Below are 18,871 nucleotides of genomic sequence, written 5' to 3' on the forward strand. Positions count from 1 at the left end.
CGCCTTACGGGGAGCCTTCGCTTTCACCAGCGGACTGGGTTCCCGTACTTGTCGAGGCGGACTAGATCCCGCACCGAAGGTGGCCAAGTCCATGACCTGCTCAGGACGCGCCCGACTCCGACGCCCACCGCCAGCACCACCTCCTCCACTCGAACCCCCCGAGCGCGTATCATCACTTTAGCCATTCGAGCTCCCTGCGCTCGCCACTTCAGCTCTCCTCTTCTCCGACCTACCCACAGGAGGAGCGGTAAGCTCTGATCTAACTCCACGGGAGCATCAATGGTCGGCCCCGGGATAAAAGCTCGAGCTACCAATTTCTGAGCCTCCATGAACAGGGGCCGCCTCGAGGCGCCCAGCGCCCGGTGGCCGGTCCTCCGTGTTATCGGTCGGTCGGTGCGCTTCTCCATCACCGCCCGCCCGTCCGACTTAGAGCTCGCTCCTTTTGCACCTTCCTCTTCTCCGGATCGCGGCACCTCCTTTCTCCTCAAAGAAATGAGCAAACTCTGGAAGCTTAGCTCGCTTCGTTCCCGACTTCAACCGTCGCGAACCTTTCTATCTCCCCACGATCGGTTCGAGTCGCCACGGGAATATCGCAAAAACAAACAACAAAGAGATGAACCCGGTTAGGCGGCGGTGGCTCACCCACCTACTAACACAACAAAGAAGAGGAAGACAATCCTACCCACCGCGGCTAGACTACACATCCTAGTTCGCAACCTACATCCAGCGGCGCGGTGGTTGCCCACTAGCAACAGCGGCCTCCTCGTCCAGGCCTCATTGCTTACACCATCAAGCACAGCAGAACGCGTCGGCATGGTTTGCAAGCTAAAGTTCAGATTACCAGACCGCCTCATTACGTAATGCTCTATTATGTCAGACACACCTATGTGGAATTCCCAGCTCGCATTTAACAGATTGAACACCGAATAGTCGCGGGTGTTGCCAACGAACCGACCGACATGGAGACTTCCCACAATAGCTCAAGAAGTCACAAACTAATTTCGAGAACGGTAGCTGCATGAACGCTCTCAGCTGACCTTCACATATGATTACTCCACCATTCGGAGGCTTGTACCCCTCACTACGAACATTTTCACTCAACCTAGGTTCATATATTTCCAGGTCAGGCACATTAATCCCCATCGCTGCTTTCGCGGCTCGGAAAGAAATGGGGCGGCCGATTTACAACTCTTAGGGGTGGGTCACCTGCTGGCGTCATCCCTCCTCGACCAGACGTACTAGCCACCTCATCCTCTGACCCAGATCGGCTATTAACCTCCTCTACCCTAACTTCTTCTTCCACCACAGTCCGATCATCACCGCCGCTCAACGAATCCTCATCCTCCTCTTCATACTCTCCACAACTCAGTGAAACCTCCCGTACCTCTTCCGAACGAGTGTCGTCAGAATCCGACATTGTAATATCACCTTATTCTCGATTCACCAAACCCCTAAACCCTATAACCTAACTGACCTACCAACTTAATAAACCCCTTTGAAGCGAAGAAAGCAAAGAAAATGAAAAGCAAAAGCGACAGCGAAGCACTCACCGCAAATCCTCGCTTGCGTTTTGCGGAAGAAGAAGCCTGGAAATGCCTTTTGGTTGCCTCAATTTTGATTTTGCACAACCGCTGTTCAGTTCCCAAGAAGTTATGATTACGCCTATGATATAGCCCACACACGTGTCAAGGGCTGTCTTTTTCGACTTCGAATACCGCCGGGCGACCACGATTCCTTTTCAACTGCTATGATTTCATCCACGTACAAAGAACACGCCAAAATTTTCTTTCCGCCCGGTTTCCAACTTCGGCGGCATCCCAAATAGAGCGCTCTCCATAGCTCATGCTTCACCCAAGTGTTGCGTCTTCTCTCGGCCGGATCGCTGCGTGAACCCGACCATTCTACCGAGAGGGGTTGTGTGGGGGAGCAATATCCCCACTAAGGAACATTGCAGGCGAAGCCTGGCGACCTCAACGCATCGACCTCCAAGACCGATCGTGAGCAACTCCTTACAAGTAGGTGTGTTTTTGACGGCCGAAGCCTGGCGACCTCAGCGCATCGACCTCCAAGACCGATCTTCGAGCGACTCCTTACAAGTAGGTGGTATTTAAGCGAAGATAATTCAAGATCTGAACACTTGGCCGGAGGATTTAACGCACCCCACCGGATGTAATCATTGCCAAAATCTTATTTGCATTTCCCACCCGGGAAATAGGGACTACGCGTCAACTCCCAATCGAGTATGACTCACACAAAACCACTCCAAAGACTCATTCACGATCTCTGCCCTACATTTGTACATAAGGGGTACACGTGTCTGAAGGATCTCCACCCCCAGAATCCTATAAATACCATCTACTGGAACTACGTCGGACCTGATTCTTCTCTCCCCATAAAAGGAAAAAAGAGAGAAGATACGTAGGCAGATCGCTCACAGCGACCTCGGTCACATCCAAAATCCAAACCCTTTCCGTTCTTCCTTGTTGTAATTAGGAGAAGACCAAAACGCTCCTTTACAATAATGTTTTATTTTTTTTACTTTGGTTTGTTTGTTGTCTTCCCTGCTCTTGTTCTATAGGCTATCTCTTCATACACAGCTCTCTTTGTTTCTGTCCCTGATTATGTATAAAATATTGCTACTTTTACCAATAGGAAGAAAAATAAAAGTAGTAGTAACAGTTCGAAATGAAGTTGTTCTAGAATAATCTTGAGTATTGCATATTGGTGATGGATGCCTGTTATATTGTTCTAGTGAAAACTGTTCCTCCTGCCACTAATAGTTCGAATGCAGCTCTGGTAGGATGGTAACTATGACCTCTGGTAGTATGTCATTCTTCATCCTTGATTTTGATTCCCCGTGTATGTAAATTATTTTCCGAATTATTTGTGTATTTAATGTCAATTGAAGAGAGTCTCACAAAATAGTGTTTATTTTTCCTCCAGAAGGTGCAGAAGGCACTTTTGCAATCAGATGTCCAACCAAAATCTGACAAAAGTCCCGTAAAAGGGGCATATTATGGTATGCTTTTCTATACTCATTTCATCACAGGCAATGCAAATTACCTTGATTGGTCACATCTTTAGTGGAGTGGATAGCAGAAAAGTAAAGTTTCCAATAAAGGGGTTTTAAATATCCATTACAGAATATCCTATTTAGATTAAAATGCTGACTGCGTGTTTCTGCTGCAAGCAGTTTCTTTTGTTTATTCCTTTTGATTTTAACTGTTTAAATTTCAGTAGAGTTTGAATATATGAATCAGGATAAGAAGTGCAACACCTGGTAGGTGATTGAGACTAGAAAGACTTATTCATAACAACCAAATAGAAAGTGCAACTACATCATAAGGCCTTGGAACTCTGAAGTGCCTTCTGCTACCCTCTATTTAGGATAGCGAAGTAGAAAGGGCTCTGAATATTTGTTTTCCTTGAAGAGAAACCGTATTTTGGCCTAAACATTTCTTATATTTTGGTCAAGTTTTGGACATGCATGCATAATGTTGGCACATTTTCCATCTTGGATTCCTACCTGTAGCCTGTAGGTTGCATAATACGGTACACTTCTAAAACCCCACCGAAACAATCTGAGTTCTGTGGTATGTGTTTTATGTAACTATAATTGTGGGACAACCAGAACCTGGTGACACCACCATAAATTGATTTTTCTTTGCTCAAGCTACTTAAGCTAATAAGTGTGTTTGGAAATCAACAAATAGAATTACCTAAGTTACATTGACACAGTCGCACGGATACATGTGTCCGTATCCGACATTGATATGTAGTGTCTTACATGGCAAAATATAAAAAAATATAGAATATGTGTCCGTCTTGTGTCCGACATGGACATTATGATACGTATCCGACACGGATTATTTTCAAAATATGGTGTGTCCAATGTAACATAGGGAAACACAGAGTTATTGAAATAGCAAAACAGGTTATTTAATGCAACCATATCGATAAGAAAGCGAATATTTGGATTGAGTTTCTGCAGATAGAGCTGCAAGGCATGGATTTTGTGGTTTTTACTGTTACTTGGGCTGCAGATGTCGATTGTTTCTTCAAACACGAGTGTATGTGCTCGTTTGCTTGTGCACATGACCATTACTTTCCATGTACTCTCTTCTTGTGATAAAGGTTATGTTGTGAATATATAAGTGCGGAAACAACGTTACCCACAACAAACGGATCAATCCTACACAAAGATCGATCCTTCACACTAGACAAGACTTTAACACCCTCAAAGCAATATCCCAACACTTTTCAATATCAAATAACAAGCATATAAAGTAAAACAATTAATGTAAAGGAAGAACAAACCACAAAGGCGAGATATATCGTGGTTCGCAATTTGCCTACTTCCACACCGCGAAGTTCCAAGCTTTATTGGATGTCCCGAGTAATGCATTACAAGTCTCTCAATTCACTCACAAAGAATGAACACTCAACTCACAATGTAATTGCTCTCTTATAATCTCTCTCTTTCTTGGTTTTGGAAAAGTTAGGTTTTCCAAAAAGCGATTTTGTTTTATACCAAAACCAAAATCGCTAAGTTCTTGAAATGAAGCCCACAAAAAGGACTCGAGCGCTGGCGCTACCACTTTGGCGAATTGGTCGCTTAAAACATCTGGAGCATGAGCTGGTCGCCCACTCGAAGCGCATAGCACTCGGAGTGAAAAACAAAAACTCTTTTTTCTACATTCTCCACCTCGGTGAGGTTTTAACACATAAAACCAAGCCGAACACATCCAAACAAGTAAGACTCGCAAATAACCGTCTCCGGCGCGGCTATGCCCACACAGGGCTCTTTCAAACATGTAGGATTTGGAGCAAGTCCAAACAAGTGTTGGAACTTAACTCCGGTGACAACTTTCGCCAAGATATCGCCAGGATTGTCATGGGTGTCTACTTTCTCAAGTGCTACATCACCATCCTCAACGACATCCCCGTATAAAGTGATAATGAACATCAATATGCTTGGTCCGAGCATGATGAACTTGGTTCTTCGCCAAATGAATAACACTCGACTATCACAATACAAAGCAACACCGTTTGCGCTCAATACCCAAATCATCTAGAAGACCTCCCGAAGCCATAGTGCCTCTTTTCATCGCCTCTGCCGCCATCGCTATATACTCGCCTCGATGAGTAAATAGAGTAATCAGAGCCTGAAGCATAGACCTCCAACTAACCGGATTGCACCATGCATAATAAACACATAACCGGTGAGTCGATCGTCGTCTATCTAGATCACCGTGATAATCGAATCCACAAACCCATCGACATAACAAGTGCCTCCACCATAAGCTAATCCCACATCCAAGGTACCCTTCAAAGTACCTTAGTACCCATTTCATCGCTTCCCTCCCGATTCCTGCTTCCCGATTTGCCATATACCTGCCGACAACACTAAGCGCCGCGGAAATGTCCGGGTGTGCACACCATAACATACATCAAACGCCCCGACCTACACTTGAGATAAGGAACATTTGCCATATGCTTTTGTTCCTCCACCGAACTAGGAGAGAACTTAGGCTGAAAGCCTAAAATGCCCAAACTAAAGGTGTAGAAACCGACTTTGCATTCTCCATACAAAATCGAAATTACTTTTCGAATGTATTTCTTCCGAGATACAACTATCCGCCGCTTCTTCCTATCTCGTCAATCTCCATGCCCAAGATCTTCTTGGCTCCACCTAAGTCTTTCATCTCAAACTTGAGCTAAGTTGAGATTTCAACTTGTCTATCTCCACCATGCTTTTGGAAGCAATAAGCATGTCATCCACATAAAGCGGGGAGATAGATGAAGTCATTACCACGAAGCCTTCTAAAGTAGACACAAGAAGTCATACTTACCGGGTGTACTCATGTTGCATCATGAATGTGTCAAAGCGCTTTTGTACCATTTGCGGGCGATTGCTTTAACCCGCATACAGTGACCAATTCAATTTGTATACATAATCTTCTTTTCAAGAACGACAAAACCCTTCAGTTGTCTCATATAGATCTCTTCTTCCAAATCCCCATGCAAGAAAGCGGTTTTACATCAAGTTGATCTAACTCCAAGTCAAGTGAGCAACTAGACTCAATAACACATGAATGGACGTATGTTTGACCACCGGGAAAATACCTCATTGTAGTCAAACTTCCTTCATGCGTGAAAAATCCTTTGCTACCACTCTTGCCTTGTACCCAGTACTGTTGGACTCAGGAAGGACCTCTTTCTTTCTGAACACCCATTTACTGCCGATAGTCCTTTTGCCCTTTGGCAATAAAACTAGATCCCATGTGTGATTTTTATCAAGAGATTCCATCTCTGCTTGCATAGCTACCAACCAATCTCTGTAATGAGCATCTCTAACAGCTTTCTTGAAGCTATCTGGCTCATCATCTTCGATATTCAGTGCATATGCCACTAAATCCACCTGACCATAGTGTTTCACCGGCTTCTCCTGCCCATACTTGTGCACTTCTTTAACTTGTCTATGTGGCCTAGCACTACACCATAATAGGATATTTGCAACACGCACCTTTTTTGCTTTGCAACGCTTATTTACCGTTAGTAAATTGCCAACGCTAAATAAGCGTTGGCAATGTTGTAAAAGCGTTGGTTTATTTGAGTGAATTTCGAATTAATTGCTAACGCTTAAAAGCGTTGGAGAGTTGTTACAAATCAAAAACCAAAACAACGAAATTTCAAAAAATAGAGAAACAAAAAGAATCGTCGTCGGTATGTCAAAAAAATAGAAAACCTCTTTCTCTCTCACCCATTTGGGTTAGGTTAGGGTTTCTTATCTTTATTTCCTTTTCAACAAAGAGAAGCCTTCATTCTACAGTTCCATTAGACCATTCTTGAAAGAAAACACACTTGTGTACCGGAACCACCATATAGATTATAGAGCCACGATGAAATGGAGAAAGAGAGACGGGGTTTGGAAGCCACAATATGCAATTTTACCACCCCTTTTTAGTTCTATTTTATAATTTCTAAACCTAGGGTTGGGGTTTAGTATATGAGAAATGGGGTTTCTTGGTTTTACTCTATGTTGGCCATTCAATAAACTGTTTTGATGGTTAATTTTGGAGGAAGTAAGTGGTATGATTATGCTCATCGGTATGGATTGAAAGAGATGAAAGTTCATTTGCACCTTATCCTTGCTTTACTTGCACTTTCGGATCCACGAAAAATAGTGGATTTGTTCAAATTTGCTCAAGCTCAATCCTTTCTTCCTAACTTTTCAGTTCTCAAGGTAAGACCTTTTCAGGTTAGTTTATTTGTTCATTTTATTGTTCAAGCTCTCACTCACTTGTCTTTGTAGCCACCGCTTCCTCCCTCTCTCAAATTCTCGATTTCTCCTAAATAGTAATGAGAAAAATCTAACCCAGTCAGTAGTGCCCATCTTCCTATTATGTTTTTTAGGGTAAAAATAGTTTTGAGTTGAAGAGGGGTTAGGGCTGAATTCATCTATGATCTTTGTTGCTTTGATTGCACTTTTGGGGGTTTGATTTCTACTTCTAGAATTTCAAATTTGAGAAATGTGCCAAGAATCTTGTTGGTTATTATGGCGATGGATGCGAAGAAAGCTATGGTTGCTGAGATTTTGGCATCAGATCAAAACGGGGCCAGGTATGACAGCTAGATTGTGAAAATTAAGTTTGAGTGTATTTTGGGACTTGGGTATTTTTCTTTGGTTGTGAAAATTAAGTTTGAGTGTATTTGGTTTCATAGATAGCTAGATTGTACAAAGTGTATTTGTATCAAGGTGGGAATTGGAATGTTGGTTAAGATAAATGTTGCACTGCCCTTTCACTAATGTTTTACTTCTTATATGCGAGGTATGTTGGTATATACTTTTCCATCTTGTTCGCAAGATATTGTCTTTGGACTCGGATTTGAAGGAAATGCTATCCCTTCCCAAATCTTCTTTTGTGCTAATTGGTATTCTAGAAGCCCTTGGACTTCTTCTTTGGGATGTCTGGCTGGAGGTATATCTGAAACTTAGATCGTAGTTAGTATTACACTTAGGGGCGATTTACGATTAAGTAGAGATCATTATTCAAATTCAATGCTCCGGACTAACTGAAATGTATATTCCATTTTGTTCCTGGGGTTTATTGATACAAGTGAAACTTTGCTTTTATATAAGTCGATATGGAGCACCATAAGCAAAGACTGTGTTGTTCTCCTTTGTTGAGCTTTTAAAGGGTGGAAAGGTACAATTAGTTGGTGCATTATTAATTTTTGTGTACTAATGAGTTTTGCATACCCCTTTTCAAAGCAATGCTTCGGGACCGACTATACCAATATTAAGTCAGGTGATGTTGATTTGTAAAGTTCAATTCACTTTCTTCCAATTTGCAAAGAAGACTTAGATAGTAACATACTCATTATGACCGTCAAAGAGTACTGAGCTCCATCTTCATTTTATGTTTTAGCTCTTAAACTGGCATAATTGTTCATACTCTTACCTGATTACGAAAATGAACAAGTGTTACCCAATTATACGGCCATAGTTAGACTCAAAAAAGTTAGTTATGTCTCGATATACAAGAAAAAGTTAGCTAGGATCTACACGAGTTGATTTAGATCTGAAAAATGGGATTGATGGTAATGAATCCAGGTTGTTGGGTAGAAATTCCGGCTGTGTGGGAGCCATTCCTTCTGCTTCAATTGCAGAGGCAGGGATCGCATTCATGGTACATCGTGATTCTTCTAGGGCCCCTACTTGCTCCACATAATAATTAAACTATTGGGATTAGTTGTTATTCAAGACATAAGCATAAAGGAAATTACATATATTAACAGCAGTCATACAGGACTTAACACATTTATAGACACAGAGTAAGCTCTCATGTGAATCCATATACATCTACTTGCACAAATTCTCACCGGAACCTAAGACGTTTAACTCATCGTAATCGAGCTCTTGGATAGTTACCGCAGGTACTCTAGGAGAGACTTGTTTCAAACCCACCAGCCTATTAGAGCGACTTTTTGGCTACCGTGGCTCCAAAAGATGAGGAGGTTGGCTATCATATATCACAAACTTGGTTCCAAAAAATTCGATCGCCAAAATAGCAAAAAGTGAATTGCATTCAACATAAAAGGAGAATGTGACCATTTATTTTGTTTATCATTTGAATCTAACCTCAACTTCCCAATGTAAGTCTAACCTCAACCTCATTTGTTGATATTTTAAGCTGCTATGGTCAGTACCGGTTGAGCTATCGGATCGCTGATTCGTTAGTTAAGAGTGCTAGTACTAGTTTGAATAGTAAAGTTGTTAGTCAATTATTCAACTTTACTTGCTCCGTTATTTGTTGATGTTGTTTTATCCGTGGTGGATAATGTGAAAGTTGATTTAGTTGATTTGAGAGATGTTAAGATTGTTAAGAAACTTGGTGGGACCGTTGACGATACGGAGTTGGTTAAAGGGTTGGTTTTGATAAGAAGGTTAGTCATTCTCATGGTGGGCCGACTCGTGTTGAGAATGCTAAGATTCTTTGTGATTAGGTTTGATTTCGCCACCCAAGACCGATATTGAACAGCAGTATTGTGGTTTTGGGGATTACGCAAATGGATAGGATTTTGAAGGAGGAGAGGAATTATATTTTGGGGATGATTAAGAAGATTAAGGCGACGGGGTGTAATGTTTTGTTGATTCAGAAGAGTATTTTGAGGGATGCGGTTACGGATCTGTCTTTGCATTATCTTTCGAAGGCTAAGATTTTGGTGGTTAAGGATGTGGAGAGGGATGCTATTGAGTTTATTACCAAGACTCTGAATTGCTTGCCTATTGCGAATATTGAACATTTTCACGAGGAGAAGATGGGTCGTGCTGATTGTGTGGAAGAGGTTTCTCTTGGTGATGGGGGGAAGATTGTGAAGATTACCGGTATTAAGGATATGGGGAAGGACAACGACAAAGTGCTTGTTCGTGGGTCGAATCGGTTGGTTCCGGATGAGGCTGAGAGGAGTCTACATGATGCTTTGTGTGTGATCCGATGTTTGGTGACCAAGAAGTTTCTAATTGCCTGGTGGTGGTGGTGCGCCGGAAATCGAAATGTCGAGCCGAGGCAACTTGGTGCTTGGGCTAAGGTCTTGCATGGGATGGAAAGTTATTATGTGCGGTTATTTTGGAGGCTCTTGAAGTTATTCCATATACTCTTGCTGAGAATGCAGGTTTGAACCCAATAGCTATCGTGACAGAGCTCCGGAACCGACATGCACAGGGTGAGATCAATACTGGGATCAATGTGAGGAAAGGGCAGATTACAAATATCTTGGAGGAAAATGTGGTTCAGCCGCTGCTTGTGAGCACCAGCGCTATCACATTGGCAACAGAGTGCGTGAGGATGATCCTGAAGATTGATGACATAATTACAGTAAGGTAGAATATATGAGTATTGCCACTCATTAGAACTGCTAGTATCTTAATCTGTTTTATTTTTCGGTTTTGTGCACTTTCTGAGTTTTTTGTTGTTTATCATTCTTGAATATATAACTAGTTTCATAGAATCACAGCATCCCAAAAAAGATAGGCCAACCACCTTTCTTGAATATATAACTATATATAACTTTTGATTTTGTAAATGCCTATTCTCTTGCACTAGTGGTGTTAGTAGCATGATAGAAACTGCAGAACCATAAATGCCTATCTGGTGAAAACTACTACTGCCAGTATATAGAATTTAGGTGGCAAACATACTTCTTTGTGGTCTTTTACGTACTCTATCTTATAACTAAGCCAATCAGGTCATAATCCACTAGAAAAAGATCTCCTAGAATGTGAGTTCTACTCTAATTAATAACGAGTTCCTATGAACTGTGATTGCCGGCTTAATGCCGTGTGCGACGACGTGTATGTGTTTTATGTGCTGATTAAGCCCTTAAGTATTTTCATTGATCGATTGTTGGAAGTAACTTTCTTATCGAGAAGCTCAAGTCCTCTCAAGACGTTCAATTCACCACCTTAATTAGTGCTTCAGATTAGAGTCGGCTGTGTTGGCACTTGGCTGATTTCCTAGACCTAGCAGTTAATTAGTGTCATTTCGGGAGGCTCCTCAGTGTCCCTTCGTTTATGTTGTTTGTTTAAGGATTCACTAGGATTGTCCATGAGACTCTTAGGAAACTCTACCCTCGTCTAATATGACTATTATACTCTTACCTGTTAGTGGTGATCGAGTGAGGAGTTTTACTAATGTAATTTACAGGACTTTAAATGCGCGCTAGTACGTCATGATTGCCGAACTAATTAAGGTACTAACAACTTTTTTTTTTCTTTTTCTCACAAGTCACAAACATTATCTAAGATGAATTTCCTTTTTCTAGAGAAGGATTGCTGGTCTCCATCAGAACACATCTATTGGATCAACTGATATTACCGACATGTGGGAGCGCTTTTGGAAGAAGGCCAAAATAATTGCTTCCCAATCTGATGAGTCATACTTACCTCAAGCTCCTCATCAAGGTAAAAATTTAAACTCCACTCTCTATTTTCTCAATTTTCAACTCGTCAAGTTACTATAAGGTATTTTTTTTATGCACCGATTTTATGTAATCATTGTTTCTGTCGTTGAGATATGAGAGTAGACAACAAATGCTTTATCTTGGGGTCAAGTATTTAATTTATTGCATGAATTTAATTAATATGATTGTTTTTCTGAGTTCATTATTTGTTTTGTGATTTTTTTGGAATTAGATGGGCTTTGTGGAGCGGCACTAGGATTTATATTGAGTGAAGCCATTGTCACTAATGCTTCAATGCTTCTTATTGCATTTTTGAAGATTCGGGATTGCTTGGAAAATCGTATAGAAATTTGTAACCCTTATTAAATTTGAATTTGTAACCCTCAAAACTCTTTTGAAATTATATATATGGTTAAATGAATATAATATTTTTTTTCAAGCGTTTGCTTGTGTTTATTTATTTGTCAAATGGTATGAAAAAGCATTTGTAATTTTATTTGCTTCTATATGAAATCAGGAGGTGCAGGTTAAGGGCAGGAAAAAAATTAAAATAATTTTTTTTATCATATCAACATATTAGTAACGGTTGTAAACCGTTGCAAAGCAAAAAATAAATATTAAAGCATCAATCAATAATCGTTACAAATCAAATTACGCAACGCTTTTTAACCGTTAGTAATTGTCACTCTGCAACGGTTAATAACCGTTGGAAAATTTGCTTTGCAACGCTTTTTAACCGTTAGTAATTTTCACTTTGCAACGGTTAATAACCGTTGGAAAATTTGGTTTGCAACGGCAAAAAACCGTTGCAAATATTTCCAACACTTTACCGACGCCCTATTTGCAACGCTTAAAAAGCGTTGCGAAAATTATTCGCAACGGTTTTTTGCCGTTGCAAATAGCCTGTTATGGTGTAGTGTAGGGTCAGCCACTACAAGTTGCGGATGCTCTTGCTCTTCTTCCTATTGCTGTGTGGTTCCATGATTTGGTACCTCATCATGATCTAACCAGTCATCTGTTGCATCAGACAACTCAAGCTCATTAGCTTGAACTTCTATAGACTCACCATTACGCTTGCCTACTTGGAAACATCGAAGATAACACTAAGTCTCATCAAAGGTAACATCTCTGCTGACCAGGAACTTGTGGTCTTCTAGACACCACAATCTATATCCCTTTACCCCATTTGTGAAGCCTAAGAATATGGCCTTCTTAGCTCTAGGATCTAGCTTGCTGTCCCTCACATGGTAGTAATCTGTCGATCCAAACACTCGCAAAATACTATAATCACCGGGTGGGTTACGACCACACCTCATAAGATGTCCCGCAATCTATAGGCGGTATTGGTGACCTATTATCACGGGTAACACGCCATGGACACCGTGATCGCTTAATACTCTTTGCCTGGGGACGGCATTAGACAATAAACATCTTGCTCTTTCAAGCAAAGTTCTATTCATCCTCTCGCCATTCCATTCTGGCGTGGCGTGCCTCGACCATCTAGTGTCGGCAATTCCCTCATTAGCGCATTTAACTCTTGAAAGGCCCATAGGTATACTCGCATACCATTGTCGGGCCGTAATGTCTTTTTCTTTCCTATCCAATGCGATTCTCAACCCTTGCCTTCCACTTCTTAAATGTCTCAAACACTTCATCTTTCGATTTCATCATATACACCCACACATAGCGAAAGTATGATCATCAATGAATGAGACATAATAGCGGTTACCTCCCTTGGAAGCCACCCCGGAGGGTCCCCAAACATTCAGTATGCACATAATCAAGGATGCCCATTTTGTTGCGGTGCTTGCTTGACTTGAACTTGACTCTGCGATGGCTGCTTCCCATAGACGCAATGCTCACGGAACCCCCATACTTGGCTTCTTCAAGTTCTTCAAGAACCCTCGCTGCACAAACTCGGACAAACCCTTTTCACTCATATGCCATAAACGATATGCCATATCTTAGTGCACTCAGAATCATTACTACATGCACCCACTGCTACATCGCCTATCACCGTACTACCTATCAGAGTATACAAGGTTCCATATTTTTGACCCTTCATAACAACTAAAGAGCCATTAACAATATTTAGGACTCCACCTTCGCCCACAAACTTGTGGCCTTTGGAATCCAAGGTACCAAGAGAAATAAGACTTTTCTTTAGCTCAGGAACATGTCTCACATCGGTTAAAGTCTTCACTACACCATCATACATCTTGACCCGTATAGTTCCAATTCCTACCGTCTTACAAGCAACATCATTACCCATTAAAAGCGGAACTACCATCAATGCTCTCATAAAGTAAACCACTTTCTATTCGGGCACATATGATAGGAACATCCGAATCAAGAATCCACCTTTTCGGTCATATAGTCTTGTGTGGACACACGTAGTGAACTCATCCTCTTTGAGCACGAAGCATAATTTGCCTCAATTTTTTGCCTTACCTTTCTTTCGACCATTTCTCTTGTTCTCTTTCTTGGTGAGGACAATTACTTGCATAATGTCCCTTTTCATTGCAATTGTAGCACTGTACATATTTTAAAGGCTTCTTTGACTTGGACCTAGAATTCTCATTACTTGAATAATTTTGTTCATACGAATTTCCTCTTGCCACTAGCCCCTGACCTGTATCAATGCTATTCTCTACACGTGTATTCTTCATCAACTCATAAGAAATAGGTGCACTTTGAACCGTCAAGATCGGCGACTTCTCTGTTCATGAATGTAGTCATTAGATGCTCATAGCTTTCGGCAAGGAGAATATTAAACATGCCGCTGATCCTCATCATCCATCTTCATATCAACATTCAAATAATCCGCTAGGCGTCGACGGAACTCACTAACGCGTGCTCTTGCATCGTTGAACCATCGACCATCATGTACCGATAAAGACGCTTCTTAAGGTACTTCTTGTTAGATCATGCTCTTGGTCATATACATAGACTCTAGTTTGAGCCAAATACCGGCAGTGTATTTTCTCCCATCACACTATACATAACCTCATTAGCAAGACATAACGGATTGATGAACAAGCCCGAAGATCGAACTCTTCCCAATCATCATTACTCATACTTTGCCGCTTTAGATTTAATCCCCTTTAAAGCCTTGTGCAAACCTTGTTGGATGAGGATGTCCTATACTTGGACTTGCCAAATCCCAAAGTTATTCTTCCCATTAAACTTCTCTACTTCAAACCTTGCGTTTGACATCTTGGGAGCCATTTTCAAGTTACACACAATAACCCAAAAGAAATAGTTTCACCTCGAATTTAATCGAATACCTTGTCTACACAAATTTTGAGCACTAAACTCAAAATCCAGTCATTATACCTACGCTCGATACCAATTGTTGTGAATATATAAGTCGCGGAAACAACGCGTTACCTACAACAAACGGATCAATCCTACACAAAGATCGATCCTTCACACTAGACAAGACTTCAACACCCCAAAGAAATATCCCAACACTTTTCAATATCAAATAACAAGCATATAAAGTAAAACAATTAATGTAAAGGAAGAACAAACCACAAGACGAGATATATCGTGGTTCTAAGCAATTTGCCTACTTCCACATGCTGCGCGAGTTCCAAGCTTTCTTGGATGTCCCGAGTATGCATTACAAGTCTCTCAATTCACTCACAAAGAATGAACACTCAACTCAACTGCTGAATTGCTCTCTTATAATCTCTTTCTTGGTTTTGAAAAAGTTAGGTTTTCAAAAATTGATTTTGTTTTTATACCAAAAACCAAAATCGCGATTATGCGAAGCCCACAAAAAAGGACACGGCGGGTCACCTAAAAACTCTTGGAGCATGAGCTGTCGCTTCACTCGAACTCAGCAGAAGTCGCGGTAGCTCGAGCATGAAAAAAACAAAAACTTCGTTTTCTCTACGGGTTATATGTTATTGTTAGAGTTCTAAGAGGACGTCTCCTGACGAATTTTTTAGGAAGTTTCTATTATTGTAAACTCTTATTTTCTTATATATCTTGAAGTGATACAAGGCCAAAACTAATAAGGGCGTATCCTCTTTTTCTCTTTTCTCTCCAAACTTTCTCTCCATTAACAACAATACAATTTACTGTTACAAATAAAAAGGAGCAATTCCAATGACATTGTACGGAGATGTGTTTTCATAAAAAACAATATTTTTGTCTGTGATGGTTAGGGCGAGGGCGGCTCGGGGCAAAGAAACCAACTAAGACGACCGCTAGGGCCCCCTAAAGTCAAAGCCCAATAATAAGGCCCCCATTCAGTGCTTGGGTCCGGGGTTTATCTACTATATATCAAATGATCTGGATACAAAAATACTCACAAATAGAGAAAATAGAATAGCAACCAACTACACTAAATAATTTTGGATGCTTATTAGGCATTTAAAATATTTTTGTAGCATAAACAATAGGTTACTTAGTCCCTTTTTAAGAATTTGCCTTGGGCCCCCACAATCTCAGAGCCGACCCTAGTTAGGCGTATCTTAACAGATGACATTAGGATATACTGTTTGCTGTTTTTCTTTTTGATTGGTAAAGGTTAAATTGTATTAGATCAAAGAAACGTAGGTCGAGGTAACCTACAATTACATAGAGTAAAAAAAACAAAATCAACCCAACAGCCCAAAAGTAAATCAACCACCCTACTCAAGACTCTATATACATAATATCTTCCCATCTAGTTACATATTGTTCAAAACGAATATTTCTTAGGTCCACATAAATTTTACTCCACTTACAATGAAGACCTTTGATGTCTAGTACGACTTTCTAGATCACCATAGCTTTGCCTTCCAACCAAATACCCTAGATAATTGCAAAAGGTAGCATGTTCCATATATTGTTTGTTGTTATGATGACCATTATCTTACTTTTAAGTTTGTTATCAACTATATTTGGAAATATCTTATGCTTTCAGCTGTAGGAGTTGCTAATCAATAATGCTCGTTCTTTTGTGTGGATATTTCAGGCTTATAGGCACTTGTCAGTTTTGTGCTCGAGAGGGAACTTCTTACAGATTTTTTTTCTCTGGTGGCTGCAGAGGTACACTCGCAAAACTTTGCCAGAAACATAGCTAGTACATTAACTGATCAAAAAATTGACAAGAGAACAAGGAAGGGAAAAAAGAAAAGAAAAACACCTGTACGACTCAAAGTTTATGGATAGTTTCTGCATTTTTTGGAGAGTGATCTAGAACTTTCCTTTCTCTTTGGTTATTGTTGGTAATTGTTGCAAAGTAACTGCTTGTCTAGGTCTCTGCTGATCTCCGGAAGGATGTTGGACAAGAAACGTTAGAGCTATATAAGAAAACTGGTTAATGATACTCTTTCAAGTGATAGTTCTTATGATATTTCTCCTTAATCAAGAGAAGATGTGCTTACAGCCATTGATGGTGGGAAGTCTGAAGGAGGACATAATGGCCGCCATTGGGTTTTGTATCCTATAGATGGAACTAAAGAGTGAGTTTTGCAATCCAAAGCTAAATAGACTAAAATATACTTATTTTTTCAATTTTGTGAAGATCAATCTTTCATATCTTTTTGAAGTTCAGTTTAGATAGCTCATAGCTCTATACTCTAGAATGTAGATTGAAGTATTCAAGCCACTAGTTAATATTCTTTTCAGGGCCTTTTCCTTTTAGGCGCGTTAAATCATTTCTACTGTAGTTAGAAAAAACATTAGATCACTTAGTGGTGTGAACACTATACATACATGAATGGTAGTACCGTGTGCTCCATGCTCCGAACCATATGCCTGAAACCTGAAAATACTGTAACATGTATGATGAGTTTTCATTGTAATAAAAACAGTTTTTTTAGACTTCCATCCCCAGCAAGTTTGCCAATTAGATTTCCGTCCCCAGTTCTTTCATTATTAGACTTCTGTCCCCAAGTTCACAGCATGACCAAGTCAGCCCTCTTTGACTGGATGCCGTCCAGTTAGTGCATGTGCAAGGTCAAATCTACCCCTCACCATGTAAAATAACCAAAATCCCATTGGCTCCGGCTTTTGAACATATAGTATCATAGGGAGTAGATCCTAAGAGGTCACAGGTTCAAGTCTGCAGTCAAGTGCCAGCTCTAAGAGTTTGGTTTGGGAGTGTTTATTTCCCCTTGTTAGATTTTTTTCTCTTCCTTTGATACATATGTTTGTGCCTCTCTCTAGTCTCTACAGCTTGAAATTTTGGAGTGAAGTGGTTATTTAATACTGATTTGTCTCCTAGTGACTGTTTTGTTCAATTTGATGTAAGGTGTTTCTCTCTTGTAGCTGTTTGACCTGTTTCATTGAAGTTGATTTTATGGAGCTGCTTTCTGTCTCCATTACGAAGATGCTTAGTAATATGCTGATAGATAAATTGTGGAACATTCCTTTCTTTTGTTATTGATTTAGCTATGGAAACAGTTATCCTTATGTGGCATTTCTAGATTAGGTCACTGTAATTTATCTCACATTTGTTGCTTGCTTTAGGTTCCTTGGAGGAGATCAATATGCAATAGCCAGCATTGCACGATGAAGGGAAAGTTGTTTTAGGTGTCCTGGCTTGTCCAAATTTTCCTTTGGCACCAATAGGTTGTAATGAGCAACATTTCTTGCAAAACCAAGTTGGTTGTCTTTTCTTTGCTGAAGTTGGTACAGGGACTCATATGCAGTCATTAGATGGGTCTTCACCAACAAAGGTTAGTGTGTGCACAGGTACATTTCACAAAAATCCTTAAATAATAGGTATTTCTGCTCATAATATTTATTAATCTTCATTTTCCCCACAGGTGCATGTCAGTTCCACTGAAAATCCTGAAGTTGCTTCATTCTTCGAGTCAATTGAAGCAGCACATTCCTCTCACGAGATATCTAGCTCTATAACAATGGTATTGCATCACTTCATTTGTTAGAATTATATTTACCTCATTCCTTTTATTTGATACTTTCATTAAAACCGTATATAAGTAGCGCATCTACTTTGTGATCAGAAACTTGGCGTCCAAGCACCAGCTGCTCAAATAGATAGCCAGGCAAAATATGGAGCGCTGGCCAGGGGAGATGGAGCTATATACTCACTCATGTTCCCCTCATAAAGACTATCGTGAGAAGATTTGGGATCAGGCAGCTGGATTCATCGTGGTGTCTGGTATAGCAAACAGAATATACATTGTGTTTACTTTTGTTTTATAACATTGGGAAAAGGCGACTAATACAACACCATTAACGGAATAATTCAGAAGTGAATATAGTTAATAAGTTCAGGGGTATCTATGCGATTTTCATTTTTAGTATTCACCACCTGTTAACATAAGCTTATCAAGTAATTGTGGTCTTTCATGGATTATGAACTGTGCCAGTTTGTGTTGTGTTGACCTGTGATTCTGTGCCCCAATATGGTTCTCATGTATCCAGTGTAGGTGGCTGG

General features: G+C 40.4%; 1 long non-coding RNA gene and 2 pseudogenes across 2 annotated transcripts; all 3 read left to right on the top strand.

Moving 5' to 3' along the window:
* The first annotated feature begins 2,727 nt into the window (after nucleotides 1-2,727).
* Nucleotides 2,728-18,636, top strand: LOC147487381 (3'(2'),5'-bisphosphate nucleotidase 1-like; annotated as a pseudogene). Its single transcript, XR_015202789.1, has 7 exons — nucleotides 2,728-2,796; nucleotides 2,944-3,019; nucleotides 16,436-16,509; nucleotides 16,719-16,925; nucleotides 17,935-18,143; nucleotides 18,234-18,332; nucleotides 18,435-18,636. The product of XR_015202789.1 is annotated as a 3'(2'),5'-bisphosphate nucleotidase 1-like (transcript).
* LOC147487382 (T-complex protein 1 subunit delta pseudogene) lies at nucleotides 7,559-10,391 on the top strand (annotated as a pseudogene).
* LOC147487383 (uncharacterized) lies at nucleotides 10,542-12,011 on the top strand. Its single transcript, XR_015201318.1, has 3 exons — nucleotides 10,542-11,256; nucleotides 11,329-11,467; nucleotides 11,699-12,011. It is a non-coding gene; the product is annotated as an uncharacterized LOC147487383 (long non-coding RNA).
* Nucleotides 18,637-18,871: the final 235 nt, after the last annotated feature.

Source organism: Coptis chinensis, chromosome 7 (genome assembly GCF_015680905.1).
Source record: "Coptis chinensis isolate HL-2020 chromosome 7, ASM1568090v1, whole genome shotgun sequence".
Lineage (NCBI taxonomy): Eukaryota > Viridiplantae > Streptophyta > Magnoliopsida > Ranunculales > Ranunculaceae > Coptis > Coptis chinensis.